The 17,004-nt window shown below is 38.0% G+C and overlaps 1 pseudogene across 1 annotated transcript; it reads right to left on the bottom strand.

Annotated features, from left to right (window-relative positions):
• Nucleotides 1-1,939: 1,939 nt before the first annotated feature.
• On the bottom strand, nucleotides 1,940-13,126 carry LOC146893808 (UDP-glucuronosyltransferase 2B31-like; annotated as a pseudogene). The gene is made up of 6 exons (XR_015738549.1): nucleotides 12,400-13,126; nucleotides 8,571-8,719; nucleotides 6,871-7,002; nucleotides 5,909-5,996; nucleotides 4,917-5,136; nucleotides 1,940-3,165 (listed from the first exon to the last, which is right to left on the bottom strand). The product of XR_015738549.1 is annotated as a UDP-glucuronosyltransferase 2B31-like (transcript).
• Nucleotides 13,127-17,004: the final 3,878 nt, after the last annotated feature.

The following is a 17,004-nucleotide window of genomic DNA, read 5'->3' as shown; positions in this document are numbered from 1 at the left end:
CCTGAAGCTGAGAAGCTTCTGTAAAGCAAAAGACAGTCAAACAAATGGAAGTTTATAGAATGGGAAAAGATCTTCATCAAACCCACATCAGAGAGAGGGATGATCTCCAAAGCATACAAGAACTCAAGAAACTGGTCATCAAAATAACAAATAATCCATTAAAAAATGGGTACAGACCTAAACAGAGAACTCTCAAGAGACAAATCTAACATGATTTGTTAAGGAAACGCTCAACATCTTTAGCCATTAGAGAAATGCAAAGCAAAACAACAGTGAGATTCCATCTTAAACCTTTCAGAATGACCAAGATCAAAAACACTAATAACAGCTTATCATAGAGAGGTTGTGGGGTAAAGGGAACACTCCTGCATTGCTAGTGGGAGTGCAACCTAGTGCAGCTGCTTTAAAAATCAGTATGGTGATTTCTCAGAAAATTAGGAAACAGCCTACCTCAAGACCCAGCAATACCACTGTTGGGTATGTACCCAAAGGATGTTCAATCATACCACTTGGACAGGAGCTCAACCTTATTCATAGCAGATTATTTGTCATAAAAGAAACTGGAAACAGCCTAAATGCCCCTCGACCAAGGAATGGTTAAGAAAAATGTGGTGTATTTTCACAATAGAGTACTATATAGCGAAAAAAATGACATCTTGAAATTAGCAGGCAAAGGGATGGATCTGGAAAACATTGTATTGTGTCAGGTAACCCATATTCAGAAAGACGAATATAATATGTAATCACTCATAAGTGACTTTTAGACATAAAGCAAAGCTAGCTTACAATTCATAACCTCAGAGAACCTAGAGAACACGAGACCCTAAGAGAGACATACAGGAATCGAATCTACATGGGAAGTAGAAAAAGATAAGATCTTCTGAATAAATTGGGAGCATGGGGATCATGGGAGAGGGTAGAAGTGGAACAGGAAGGAAGGGAGTGGAGAAAACTATATAGCTCAATAAAAACAATTAAAAAACCCTCATAGGTGTGTCCTATAACTTGGTCTTTAGTTAATTGTTGACAATTAAGATTAGCCATCACACATGCTTTTGAAAACTATAGTTGTTGAGGTATTGATCATTCTCTCTCTGTTTCTCTGTCTGTCTGTCTGTCTCTGTCTCTGTCTCTGTCTCTCTCTCTTTCATGTGTTTGTGTGTATATGATATGAGCAGGCATGTGAGTGGTGTGTGTATGTGAATGTTTATGTGCACTAATTCATGTGTATGCTGAAGACAGAGGATGCCCAGTATCTTGCCTGCTCTCATATTTACTTATTCATCACCTATCTTATTCACTAAAGACAGGCTATATCACTGAACCTGAAGGTTGTCACTTGTTATTTGTGGTCAGTAAGTCCTGGTATCTAAGGGTCTCCCCCTTCTCTTTCCCAGAACTTATGGACATTCACACAAGAATGCTAGGTTTCCACACTTGATGGAAATTTGATCTCACTCCTAATTCTGGCACAGCAAGCATTCTGAACCACTGAGCAATCTTCCCAGCACATAATCATTATTTCAAAACAACTTGTATAGAAATATTGAAGTCACAGCATAAGCATGAAGAACAAAGGTGAATTATATTGTTTGTTAAAAGGGACATAAACATATACATACGCACTTCTATACACTGCAACAATGAAAACATACCTTTTTGAGTTTTATTTGTGACATCTAAACTTCAACTTGGAATCCTATATATGTTCCCAAAGATTAATTATGATAATGAGGCAATTTTATTATTCATTTAATGGGTTAAGTGGAAACAAAATTCATTTCACAAAACCAAGTAGTTTTTCAATATTTATTTTTATTTTATGTGTCTGTATGTTGAATCTACATGTACAGCCATACCACATGAATGTAGGTCCAACAGAAGCCAGAAGATGGTGACAAACCCTGGGGAACTGGTGTTACTGATGGTCCTCTGGAAGAGGAGTTAGTGTTCCTAAATGCTGAGCCCATCTCTCCACTCCAAGTACTGTCTTGGTAGATCCTTAAGAAAAAGGTTATTCAGAGGCTTTGTTCCCTGTGTGAGACCAGCACCCATACTGGTATCCCAAAGACAAATATGGGGCCAGGATTTTTACACAGTTCCAATCCTGAACACTTTGCCTACACTTTACTACAAAGTCTGCAAAAAGCAAAATGACAACTTCTTCAATACTTGCAAAACCATGTTGTTATCAATAGTAGGCTTCTTATTGATCTTGCATCCACAAACAACCTCTGAGACACCTTCATTCTCTGGGGGAGTATGTGAGTTTGAAGTGTGTAATTATATATTTTTATATGTGTGTGCTCATTTGTGATGGGGGTTACACCTATCACGGCAAGCATATGGAATGTCAGAGTACAACCACCAGTGCTAATTTTCACCTTCCACACTTCATGGGGCAGGGTATCTTTTGCTGTGCACAAGGCTAGTTGGCCTGCAAGTTTGCGATTCTGTCTCAGACACACATCTGACTTGCTTATACTGGGCCTACAGGTGCTCCTGGTTATAGCTTTGATATGGGTTCTGGGCATCCAAGCTATAGGAGGAAGTCTTGACAGTCCAGTAATTTACCCTTGGAGTTGTCACCTCAGCCATTGTATTTTTTGGCATAACTTTTAAACTCTAAAAATGAATTTCTAAAATTCCTATGTGTACTCATGTTGGCTATATTAATTTTACTGGGTTTATTTTTCAGTTTAATTTTTGGCCTGAAGTACAACTAAATTCAAAGAGTTATTAATTCTCCGAGAGAAAAAAAATCCCGAGAATTGACGAATAAGACTGAAAAGCTGTCTTGTCACAGGATGAAAGACCCTTCCCCAAAAGCCTCCCTTGCTGTGATGCACTGGAGGAGGTCCATGTATCAGTCCTCCCCACTTCAGCTACTCCCCTTTCTTCTTCTTCCCAGATTTAGCTAATGTCTGGCAGCAAAAGAGGCAACACTTTGTGATGACAAACATCACAGTTACCACATAGGCAAGCAGGAATCCAAGCACGTCCAGAGAGTGGTACTGGTACCAGGTGAGGTCATGCGCTGCCACACGAAGGTGCTTGGCCCCTTTGTGGTGCATGACAGACTCAATGCAGAAGACAGCTCTGTCCAGGGGCTTCACTGTCTGATCGTGGTGGATTCTTGATAGCCGCATGGCGTTCTCCTTATAGCTAAAGACATCAACATCAAAAGCCAATTAGTTTACTTAAGTTCTTCAAGCCTAAGAAAATTTCCGGAAAGCATCATGAGACTCAGTAAATGCCACAGAGGAACACTAGGTACAGTGTGGTTTTACTGGGTGGGACATGTTTGAAGGTTTGCCTGAAAGTTGGTATTTTCCAAGAAACTCTTTGCAAAACTGAAATGGGAAATCATTTTGGGCCAGAAATCTTTCCAGTAGAGCAAATTATTAGTAAGGTATCTCAGGCACTGCAAGGTAGGTGGCTCGACACAGTTTGAAGATGGTTGCATTGATGCTTTTGAGAAGGCATTGTGTCTTTGAAATCTCAATAAAATACCACTAATGTTGAAAAGTGGGTAAACTGGCAAAAAGAGACATACTTTGCACAAGAAGGCATAAGATGTAGTTCATTGTTAACTTTCCTAGAATGTTTGAGGATCTGAATTCCCCCCTTAGTACTTCTAAGGGAGACACAATCGTAGTAATTACAAGGATGCAGAGGATGTGTTAATTTTTAATTATTTTTTATATTTACGTATTCTAATTGTTTTTCTGTGTGCCATGGGGGTGTGGTATGTACCATGCAGCACACGTGGAGGTCAGAGGAAAATTGTGTGAGTCTATTCTCTGTCTTTACAATGCCATTTTGTGTTTGAAGTCAGGATAACAGGCTGATCAATGGTAGGAGTCTGTGGAGGAATTACTGATATAAGTGATTGTTGGAGTGTAATTCAGTACAGCAGCTACTAAAAGAGCATGACTAATTACCCTGGTTTGAGCTTTCTTGCCGTAATAATATTTCAAAATGATAACATAAGACCCATGGTTTTTGCAGCACTGATTATGATAATTGGGAACTGGAATTGACTATGGTGCCCATAGTGAAATGATGGATAAATAAAATGAGGCATAAAAGAATAGTTGACTATCATTTAACAATTATAAAGAAGGAAATCTTATTTTTACAGTATAAGGGATGGAATCACAGGATATTACATTAATTTGTACAAACTCGGCCCTAAATGAAAACACTGTCCATTCTCAACAGTGCGTGGAACCACAGAGTTGATTTCATAGAAGAAGAGGGTAGCAGAGTAGTAACTGGAGTCTAGGAAGGGAGACAGTGAGTGGAGATAGAGAGAGGTCAGCTAATATACGTTCTGCCACTGGCGGGCAGGATAGTGCTCTGCAGTGAGTCCATGACCGAACTACAAGTCACATGTCTTATTGTAGCTGTGGAATATGGAAGAGCAGACTTTCAGCATTGACAAAAACAAAATTCTAAATGCTTAAGGAGATGGAAATGGTAAGTTATTTGGTCATTACATATTATACATATATATGCATATATATTCATAATTATTCTACTTTGGGCCATGAGTCAGGATTATTTAAACAAAAAATATGAGTTTCAGAAATTTTAGTCATTGACTTGTAATATTTATTGCTTTTTAGGTTCATTATTCTGTTTGTTGATTTGATTCTATTTATGGAAATTGTGTCCTATCATTTAGCAAGAGAAAATGTTTTACATAATCAAATTAGTCTAAACTAATTTCTTGTAGAGTAAGTATATAGGGATACTTTGCAGTTATGATTGACAGTAAAAGCTCATTCCACAGTGGTTAAGGTAGTTTCTTGTTGTTTTCAAACTCAGACTAAAAATAAGAAGAATGCTACTGTAACCTTGGAAAGAACTTATCCGACTAGTACCCACTAGAATAAATTCACTGTACTCACGAAGGGTCATTAGTGACTGTCTTCACTGCATGGAGCAAATCTGTGCTGGCCATTGTGAGAAAGTGCAGTCGAACCCCTGGTCCTTTGGGCTTCATGTGAACAACATTATCAAACTGGTCTCCAAACAAAGGAATGCCCACCACAGGGATCCCACGGTAGATGGCCTCATAGATGCCATTGGTGCCACCATGAGTTATAACAGCTCTGGTTTTTGGGTGACCTAGCAAGAGGAGAAATTAAGGGCAAATATTAAATAAAAGTCTGAGAAAGAAAATAAGAGGCAGAGGAAAAATGCACAGAAAGGGAAAATGTTCTCTAGACATCATCATTATACCCATGGAACAGAACTGAATTCTTCCCATGTCTTTGACCACAGAGCACAGCAAGTCCACAGGGATTAAGTGAAGGTCACATAGAGTACGTGGAATTTGGAAAGTAGAAAGATTTTGTTCAGTGGAAAAAAAAAGCATGGATCCTTCCAAGTGGAGCAAACAGCATGTGCAAGTTCAGGAGAGAATGTTCTCCTAAGAAAACAGTGCAACCCCTGTTCTAGATTGGTTGGCTTCAAGTAGTAGTGGTTAAATGCTTGTTTTGATGGAATCAGACTGAGTACAGGCAATACTTTATCACATTTAGGACCATTTCATTTTGTGGGGTCTTTGGGGGGAGCACGGTAAATAAGGCCTTCTTTATGAAAGAATACCATTCCCGCTGACATTTAAAATTTCCCTAAAGTAGGGGAAAAGGAAGATGTTAAGTTTTAGAAATAGGACCTGGAGAGAAATTAGAAGTGACTTAAATGTATCTGAACAGTAATTAGCGTGGCTGTGACAATAGATTCTCTTATCTCGAATGTTACTACTCAGAATAGTCACATCAGTTCTTTATCCATTTCCCCCAGGACTAGATCACAGTTGTCATAAATGCATTAGTGTGGACATCCCCCCTCCTGAACAGCCATTCCTATGTCTCAGGTGTCTCCTGATGCTTACCGAGAAGGTCATTCTGGGGAATCCATTTGTACAGCCGAGTGTTGGATCCCAAGTTGTCTGGCTTCTTGCCTTCAAATCACCAAAGAACCTGTTAAGATGAAGCTAGCCTCGTATTGCTTTGGTCAAATGTCAAGTTACTCCTGCTAGATTTCCAGAGAGATTAAGAATCAATGGAGATAAATGCCAGTCCCTAAGGACCAGGCAGTGAGGATGGATGATGGGAACCATGAAGAACTGCTACAGCAAGGCTGCAAATTCTCTTCACTGTCCTTCAGTTAATCTCATGCTTATCCGAGTTTCAGCCTGGCACCTTAACGTTTAGTCAAAAGCATCTTAGACAGTGTTATGTCAGGTTATGTGAAGCAATAGTTAAGAAATGTGTGAACGTAATTCCAGTTCAACAATCCATCAAAGTTACTAATATATACCTGTTTTTTTCCCCCAGGATATATTTATAACAGTTTTTTTTCAAATTAACTATAACTATTTGCCAATAGTATTTGATTTTGTTCATTTATAATTCCTTAATCATAGGTATTTTATTAGTTTAGGCCCCCAAAGAGTGACTGTGTACATGATCACTTCAAGAGCATTTCCTTGAGTTACCCCCTTTTCCAACGTTAACAGGCTCAGTTCCTGAAGGTGGACTTGGCAGTTGGAAAATCCTGTTCTACCCAGGTTTTTGATTAGCAGGGGAATCATACAGCATAGGCCCATTTTCAATGCAGGTGATCACACTTGTTCATGATTATACAGGAATGGAACATTATGATACATACTCCATTTTAAAATTTTGTGTTTTATTTATTTTGTCTATTTTCCATTTATTGAAAAAAGATGTTCTCATCCATAAAATTTATTCTATTTTTGGATTCCCATTGCATGGCTCTTAGATGTTCATCCCTACACCTCTCTTTGAAATCGTCTCAGTGAGGATGCCACACTGAGGCACTGTATCTCACCTTCTGTGGAATCTAGGCAAGACCTGCTGCAATCACATTGGCCCTTTCTTCTGTTAGGGTACCCACCATGGACCCCAGGGAAAACACCACCACACCATGTTCTCTGGAAGACTGGACGAAGTCTTCTATTTCCTGTTGATGAAATATCAGCCCATCACAAGGAGTAGCAACACTAAACAAGCTGCATACAAACTGATACCAACCTACACAGGAAGGAACTGAGCAGCATTAGAAATGATCAGAGTGGTAGGTGCTTTAAAACTATTCACAGCCACATGTAAGATGTAAGTTGTAGTCAAGTGTATAGTTACAGCTCTCTGTGTTACACATTCATACAAACAGTTCATTTCATCTTGAAAGGCAAGATTTGTTGATATTTAATTCTAAGTTCTCTTTCTCTCTTCCTAGTCCTTTGGCCACCAAATACCTGTTTTCTGTTTCTATTATTTTGACCAATCTAGAGAGTTCTCATAAAGTCTTCTTATTTTATTTCCGTCTTGCTCATTAGCTAGTTTATTTATTTATTTATTTAACCGTTATTAAGGTCATACCAGGTGTTTCTATACCTGGTATTAAAAACAATTGTTTTTAATTGTTTTTATTCACACACTCTATAATTTTTATAATAATTCTAGTGATATCTAGGTTGTTTATTCCTTTCTTAGTTACTGCTCTAATGTTGTGAGGACTCACCATGATTAAGGAAACTTTTAAAAGAAAGCATTTAATTAGGAGTTTGTTTCAAGTTTCAGATGGTTTGTCTGTGCGCATCATAGTGGGGAGCACCATGGCAGACAGGCATGGTACTAGAACTGTAATCCATAACTACACCCGTACAATAAGAGGCAGACAGACAGAAAGAGGCCAAGCATAGTTTGTCCTTTTGAAACCTCAAAGCCTACATCCAGTGACACATTTCTCTAACTAAGCCACACTTCCTAATCCATCCTAAACAGTTAACCAATTGGGAACCAAACTTTCAAGTATATGAGCCTATGAGATCATTCTTATTCAAACCACCATGCATGCTTCCCTTCAGGAATAGTGCTGCCATGCGCATCCTTGAGTTGCTATCTCATTGAAGTCCTATGTTCAGTTCTTTTACATACATTCTCAGGAGTAGAACTCATGGATCACCAATCTATTACTAATTTTGTTAAGACTGTTCATTATGTTTTTATTTGTGTTCTTTCTAATAGATGTCAGTTTCATTGGAAAGAAATCAAATTTACTATGTGCTGTCAATTTATGTTACTGTGTCTGTTCCTGAGAATATATGTGTAAGTATGTATGGTTAGGGGTGTGTTCTCACTTGTGTGATTGGTCAAGAAAGTAAATGTAGCCATTGTGAATTATGAAAATAAATGTTTCTTTGTTGACACTCCATCTATTTTCTCTCAAATCACTTTCTAGAGGACTTGGTTTTTGGATCTTTCTCTATATTAGGTATTTGTTCGATCTTTTTACACTCAAATATAAGAAAATGTTTATCTAAAACAGAACCTTGCTGAATTAATTTAATCCAAATGATAGTCACAGTCTTGTGATGGAATAGATACAGGTGTTTCTACTGGCGACTTGCTTAACTAATTCCTGTTTTTCTCTGAGTTTGATGAACATTCTGAAGGTATAAAAGATAATCAGCCTTGCTGAAAACGCAAAAAAAAAAACCTGAAGCAAACAAATGGGACTATATTTACCTTTGGCAGAGGCTTGGCAGGTCTACAGTGGAGTCCTCCAACGAAATCAAAGTTTGGTAAGACAGGGTGGCAAAATTCTAAATCCCAGTAGGTTCGAATGAGCCATACATCTGCCTTCCCTATCATCTCAACGAGTGTTGTGGGTTTTCCTAAAGAGGAATAAGGACAGCCAAGGTAGGACAGGTGACAAAAATGTCAGGAGAAGATGAATATGCCAGCTGGTCTTCTGGAAATAATTTTGATAATGTAGCTGGAATTTTTTAAAAGTATATTGCTGGACTATAAAACATATATTTACATATTTATCTATGCATCAATTAATCTATATCTGTGCGTATAATGTTTGATACAAGTTTGTAATATGTTTCTCATAATTATGCTTAGATATATGTAAACTCAAAAGTCATTGTGGAAGTGACCTGGGAGGAGATCCCACATCTGTAACACACTTTGGAAATTCATGATTATCAAATACCTAGATAAGCCATTTAAATATAATAAATTCTGTCACCTGTGATACCTGTTTGTCATACTCAGGGAAACACTTTTTCCTGCAACTCTCCATCCTGTTTGCCCTGTTTAGGTGTCTGAACCTTGATGTGTGCTTCTCTAAGTGAACTGAGAATTTTGAGCTGTTTTGTTTTGTTTTGAGATTTTCTGGTATAGCCCAGTGTGGCTCCTGAGTCACTATGTAGCCATAGTTGATCTTGAACTCCAAATGCTCTTCCTCCACAATGCAGCTGCTGGGATTACAGGTGTGAGCTGCCATGCCCAGTGTAAAAATTCATAGGGATTCTGTTTTAGCCCTTTATTTTGAGACAGAGTCCCACTGTATAGTCCCAGATGATCTCAAAGAGAATTTTTGGTTATTCCTGTGTTCCTTGTCCTCATGCTGCTCTTGATTTATGATTGATTAAGAAATAGTTATGCATTTATAAGTTCGTTTGCAGATAATAAAAGTAACAAGTCTCCAAGCATGGAAAGATAGATGTTTGATCATTAGATATATTTTAAAACACTGTAATTAGTAATCATTGTTTCTATACTTCAGTGGTATATATTTTAAATACAATCTCAGCCCTTCTCATAAAGAAATAAATCTGAATTCTTCAAATCTTAAATTTATATGTTTTCTGTGCTTCAGAAATAGTAAGTGTATTCACAGTGGTACAGAAATTTAGCAGGTGAAGTGAAAAAGTATTTCAAATATAAATATAATGTATATAGAGGGAAAAGTACTCAAAGCTATGCATACCCCTAAGCTAGAAATATTTAGTAGTTCCTAGGCAATATGTACAAATCATGAGCACATGAAATTTTTAAAAAAGCTATTGTTTTAGCGAGTAGTGAAATGAATTAGGTGGTAAAAGTGTTTACAACGAAAGCTCAATGAATTGAGTTCAGTCTCCATGCATGTCTCAACACCTGAATTGATAATGACAATCCAAATAAAGGTGGAAGTAAAACCTCATCAAATGTGAATCTGACACACACACACACACACACACACACACACACACACACACACACACACAGCACAAACTCCCCACCCATGAGACAAGTGTGCAATGTGTAATCATGTTAATAACAATAATGGTAGCAATGGAATGATGATGGTGTTGTCACCACACAAGACAACCTATGGTTTTAAAACATGAGCTATAAAAAACACCTTCAGTAGTGTAGCAGGATACAAGATCAACTTGAAAAAAATCAGTAGCCCTCCTTTACACAGATGAGAAATGGGATAAGAAAGAAATCTGAGAAACATCATCCTTCACAATAGCCACAAATAATAGAAAAGGTCTTAGAGTAACTCTAACCAAACAAGTGGAAGACCTGTATGACAAGAACTTTAAATCTTTGAAGAAAGAAATTGAAGAAGACACCAGAAAATGGAAAGAGCTCCCATGCTCTTGGGTAGGTAGAATTAACACTGTAAAAATGGCCATCTTTTCATAAGCAATCTACAGATTCAATGGAATGCCCATCAAAATCCATGCAAAGTTCTTCACAGATCTAGAAAGAACAACGTTCAACTTCATATGGAAAAACAAAAAGTCCAGGACAGCCAAAACTATCCTGTACAATAAAGGAACTTCTGGAGGCAAAACAATCCCTGACTTCAATCTCTACTGCAGAGCTACCATACTGAAAATAGCCTGGTATTGGTATAAAAACAGATAGAAAGACCAATGGAACCGAATAGAAGACCCGGATATCAATACACACCTAGGAGCACCTGACCTTTGACAAAGAAGCATAAAATATAAAATGGAAAACAGAAAGATATTTAACAAATGGCACTGGCATAACTGGATATCAACATGCAGAAGAATGAAAATAGATCCATATCTATCACCATGTACAAAACTCAAGTCCAAATGGATCAAAGACCTCAACATAAAACCAAGCACACTGAACGTCACTGAAGTGAAATTGGGAAGCACACTTCAATGCATTGGCACAGGAGACCACTTCCTAAATATAACTCCAGCAGACAGACACTGAGAGAAACAATTAATAAATGGGACCCTCTGAAACTGAGAAGCTTCTGTAAAGCAAAGGACACAGTCAACAAGACATAATGGCAGCCTACAGAATGGGAAAAGATCTTCACCAACCCCATGTTGAACAGAGTGCTGATCTCCAAAGTATACAAAGAACTCAAGAAATTGGTCACCAAAAGAGAAAATAATCCAATAAAAATTCTAAACAAAGTACTCTCAACAGATGAATCTAAAATGGCTAAAAGACACTAAATGAAATACTCAACATCCTTAGTCATTAGAGAAATGCAAATCAAAATAACTCTGAGATTCCATCTTATACCTGTAAGAATGGACAAGATGATAAACACTGATGACAACTTATGCTGGAGAGGATGTGGGGCAAAGGGAACACTCCTTCATTGCTGGTGGGAGTACAAACTGGTACAACCCCTTATACATATCAGTATGGCAATTTCTCAGAAAATTAGGAAACAACGTACCTCAAGATCCAGCAATACTACTTTGCGTATATATCCAAAGGATGCTCAATCATACCACAAGGACATGTGTTCAGCTATGTTTATAGCAGCATTATGTGTCATAGGCAGAACCTGGAAAAATCCTACCCTTGACCAAGGAATGGATAAGGAAACTGTGGTACATTTACACAATGGAGTACTACACAGCAAAAAAAATGACATCTTGAAATTAGCAGACAAGTGAATGAATCTAGAAAATATCATCTTGAGTAAGGTAAGGGGTCAAGAAAGATAAATATGTACACACTCATTAGTGGCTTTTAGACATATAGCAAAGAAAAACCAGCCTATGAATCACAATTTCAGAGAAACTAGACAACAAAGAGGACCCTAAGAGAGGCATCCATGGATCTAATCTACATGGGAAGGAGAAAACTACAAGATATTTTGAGTAAATTAGGAGCATGGGAATCATGGCAGAGGGTAGTAGGGGAGGTAAGCAGAGAAAAATACATAGCTCAATAAAAACAATTAGAAAAATAATAAAAAACAAAAAGGAAAAAATATGAGTTAAAAACTTATTGATCTGTTACATTTTAGAGAAATTCTCAAAGATTTGTTTTCTGTGTGCGTGCCTTTCTGAAGAGTCCCTCGCAAGTCATAGACAAGGCTCTGCAGTTGACATTGGGACCCAAGGTTTTCTACAGTGCTTTGATTTTGGCATATAATTTCATAGCCTTTTCACCATTTTACTTAGGAGAGAGAAATCCTTCTGTTGTCAATCCTGTTGCCTCAAGTTCCCCTTGAATGACACAGCAAATTTTGAATGTACCGATCCTAGTTGACCATGGCACTTACCGAAGACTTCACTGTAAAACTGATCCCACCTCTTCTTGTTATATGTTTGGAACCAAAAGTCAAAAAAAGCACATAGATCAGATTTTTTACCCTCTCCATGAATGTCATTCGATCACTCAATTCTGACATAGCAACAGGCACATAGAAAGGAGGCAGTGGCAGTCCTCCACTGTACTTTTCATGTGTGTACCCAGGAAGGAATCGGAGACTGTACACCAGGGGTATCTTGAGAATCTCAGCCAGCAGGACACCACAGGGCACGAAGCGATCTGCTACTATGACAGCAAAGCTTGTATTTTGTAATTTTGTCATGAGTTCCTTGTTAAAAACTACATCTTTGCAGAGACTTTCAAAATAATTTGAATCTTCCCAAACCACTTCTTGCAACATTGCAAAGTATCCCCAAAATGATTGCTTTGGCAGCTCATAAACACTTTTCCTGATTGTTTCCATGTAAAGTGCCGCCACATCATCCAGGGAAGTGGATGTAGGGTATGTCTCAAATTCAATAGCTGATATGTCTCCAACCTCATATGAAGGAGGGTATCAGAACTGTCACTTCATGGCCCTTCTTCACAAGTTCATCTAGGATTATCCTTAAGTTGAGCCAATGACTGTATTCCATTGGTCACACCAGCACCTTCCCAGCACTCCCAGATCCAAAGAAGCCACTCAGCTGTAGCAGGAGCAGGGCTGCTGTCATTTTCACAGACGTCTTGGTTAGGCTCAGTGTTGCTCTTCAACGCTGTATAGCTCTTATAGATATAGAAAGAGTAATAATTAGTTAAAGTATAACTTGTGCCCACTAAAGCTAATACGCATGAGACAGTCACAGTCTCAGGATGACATGTGCCAAATCCAGGAGGCAGATGTGAACATCTGAAACGACTACCGATTCTCGGTGACCTTGAATGTATAATGTACTTGGAGAAGAGAGGAAAGTAAGATCTCCCCTCTCCTCTTTCTCCCTCTAACGTAGCATCCTTGATAAGAACATGCAGTAAAGTAATATTTGCTGAATCATGTTTTTTAAATATCACAGTTCAGGGTGCTTCCATATGAATGTTGTCATGAGCAATCATTTATCATATTATTTAATGATTTTAAATAAATGGTTCAGAGGCCTATAGTATAACCTCATAATTATAAACCCTGTATTTAAAATTAGAGATGATTTTATCCTAGATACAAACCCTGTTCTTTTAGCTTTTCCATTGTTTCCTGCTCTGCCCAACCAGGAATCTGCTTTCTTGTAACTAGTCATGCTGGCAGGAGTGAATATAATCTGAGACACTTCTGCTTCCCTCTGTGACTATCAGAGTACGGAAAGAAAGGATGCCCCAAATTAGAATTTTTCTGGTGAACTTTTGCTGGGAGAAGAAATGTCTGATGCCTTGGGTGTACCCAGGAGGAATCTGTCTTCAAAGATCATTTTACAGACTAGGTAAACTAATGCTATTGTAGAGCATAGGAACTAAGGTAATATTGGGCAAGAAACCACATAGCAGCTGAACTGCTTACCTATGCTTATGTCTTGTCTGAATCTCAAAGATGGAGTTTCTTATGGGTGATGTCTCTCCTCCTAAAGTGATCACAATAAATAAATCTGCTTCTGCTTTTTTCTAGATTTCACAATTAATTTGACTCCTTTGTTTGGCTTATTTAGGTGTGTGTGTGTGTGTGTGTGTGTGTGTGTGTGTGTGTGTGTGTGTCTAACTGCCTTGTTTGGACACACAGGCTGTAACTCCTTAGTCATGTAACACTCTTGTTTCCTTATTCTGAGGTTTTTCACGTAGCTGATATAAAATTCCTGGTGCTTTATTGGCTTTGATGCTTGTAAGGCTTTAAAGTGCTGTCATGTCATAGGAGGTAGAGAAGGTTCTTTTATGTGATGTTAAATCTATTTCGTAATAGTAAGTCCACACTTCCTCATTTCTAATTTGATAGACGCTAGCTTTATTCCCACTTTTGACTACTAATTAATACTTTTTACTAATATTCATGTTCCATCTTTTCTCCTGTTTTACATTTTGATCTAAACCCTTCTCTGAGTCCACGAACTTTTGCAGACATCACCAAGAGCTTGGGTGGAAACTTTTTGCAGGGCAGGACCTCCCATGAGTTTAATAAGCTGGGACGGGGACCTGGGAAATGAGGATCCACTAGTCTGTTGCTGTGTTCAGGTTACCTGTAAGGGGTTTGTTCTTACTTCTCTTTGATATGTAACTACTGTAGCCCGATTCTCAGGATCTTTAAAGTCTGCAGAAGTGGTAGACTGTTTCCAAGGAGCTGCTTGGGTTGCCATCCACAACACAGTACAACAGTTTCCTGATGTCTCCCCTTGCCTGTTATTCTTTCTCTCTTGATTATAACCAGGTAAGAGGGTGAAGCCCTATCGCCTTGTCCTTTGGGGTGAGTCTGAATGACGTTAAACATAATGATGCTGAACATACTTCCAGATGTGTATTGGCCACCTGCAGTTATTTCATGGAAAATGTCTATTCAGATCCTTGGATAATCTCTCCATATTCTATATGGAGTCATGCCATGTGTTTTACTGCCCACCTTTTTTTTTTTCACACAATGCTTAAGTGTTTTTTCCCTTTTGTCTCCTTTCTTTCCTCCTCCTTTTCCTCTTCCTCCTCCTAATCATCTACCTTCTTGTCCTTTGTTATATGACGTTCAAATGCATTCTCCAGGTTCGCAATTCTTTTCCAGGTTTGTGATTTGTCTTTTCAGTACTTTCAATGATTTTTTTATGAGAGAAATTTTCATTTTTATGAGTCCAATTAATGAAATTTACCTTAACTGCTTCTGTATTTGAGGTCAACAGAAAAACAAATTTCAAAATTAGTAACAAATATATTTCACACCTTTATTAACATCTTATATTTATAATTCTTATCTTTACTTCTTAAGACACTTTAAACAATCATTTGTATATATTCACTTGTATATGATCATTTGAGAGGCAGAGGCCTCTGAATGTGAGTGACAGTTCTGTGGCTTGGGCAGACTGTATGCCCATGGCAATGGGACCAAAATTGATCCCTAGTGCATGAACTAGCTATTTGGAGCCCATTTCCTATGGAGGGATACCTTGCTTAGTCCTGATGCAGGGGGAAGAGGGTTGGTACTGCCTCAACTTGATAAACAAGACTTTGTTGACTCCCCATGGGAAGCTTTACCCTGTCTGAGGAGTGGATTAGGATTGGGTCAGGGGAAGGTATGCGGGGAGTGGGAAGAGAGAAAGGGGGAATGGTGGTTGGTATGTAAATTGGAAAAAATCTTTTTAAAATAAAAATAAAAAATATCAACAAAGAGTAAGAGGTCCAATTTTAATTTTTCATGCCATATTTTTCTAAAGAGCTTTAATAAGAAAAAAGAAAAATAAAACAAACAAACAAAAACAAACCCTGTAAGTTTGACATGAACAGTTTTGTGATCCTTGTCAAATATTAACCAAATTGTATATTTTTCTATGCTTATTGTTGTGCCCAAGTTGATACCCCCCCCCCCCCAGAGAGACACCATTGGAATCTAGTCAAGTCCAGAATGCAAAAGCAACGTTTATTCAGCATGCAAATTCAAACCAGCTAGCTGGGAACTCAAAGCCACCACTCAAGATGCAGAGCAGTGGGAAGAGCCCCCTTTCCTCATTTGAGCTTGACATATATAGGCAAAAACTGTAAGCCAGGTTTACTTAGAGTCAAGGGGCTTAGTTTTGCTGATTATAGGGTATAGACACCTTCTGTATGCCTTCTTCCTCCTTTTAGCAGCTACTTCTGCTTCTGTGCATGCCCCCGCCCTACTCCCAAGAGGTTATTTACTGCTCTTGTCTAGACCACAAAGCTGGGTGTCAACAGGGGGCTAGCTGCTAGGGACAGTTGGTTTGCACTTTTGCAAAGGATCCTGTTTCCAGTTAACTTTTGATGCTGCAAGGTTCTTGAACCCAGTACCTTAACCAGCTCCTGATCAAGCAAAGTTTCTTAAAAATTTCCATGTCCTTACACTGTAACTTTAGCACTCACACACAAAATATAATAAAATATAAAAGCAACAAATATAAACACCAAACATTAAGAGTCATTTAATGCTAAAATGTGACTTAATATGATTATGTGTACATGAACACTGTAGATATTACCTATGTCAAATAACATAATACATTGATACAACAGTTTTGTTTTAAATAAAGATAAAAAGCTAACCTAGATAAAGAAACAAATAGGAAATGCTTATTTCCCAACATTGTAACAATGAAAATGAAATCCTTGATATACATACATATATGCATATATGTATAAATATGTTTATGTGTGTATAACAAATTATCTATCTATCTATCTATCTATCTATCTATCTATCTATCTATCTATCTATCTATCTATCTATCTATCTATCTATCTGTCATCTATCTATTTTTGAGAGAGAGTTGCTCATTTAGCCCTGGCTGTCCTAGAACTCTCTCTCTGTAGACCAGTCTGGCTGGAACTCAGAGATCCATCTGCCTTTGGCCTGAAGTGCTGGGATTAAAAGTTGCCACTGTGCCTGGCTACTGTTTTTTGCTTTTGTTTTTTTTGGTTTTTTTGTTTGCTTTTTCTT

The sequence above is a fragment of the Myodes glareolus genome, chromosome 8 (assembly GCF_982192425.1).
Source record: "Myodes glareolus chromosome 8, mMyoGla1.1, whole genome shotgun sequence".
Lineage (NCBI taxonomy): Eukaryota > Metazoa > Chordata > Mammalia > Rodentia > Cricetidae > Myodes > Myodes glareolus.
Note: the sequence above shows the minus strand (reverse complement) of the source record. Positions and strands in the feature narration are given on the sequence as shown.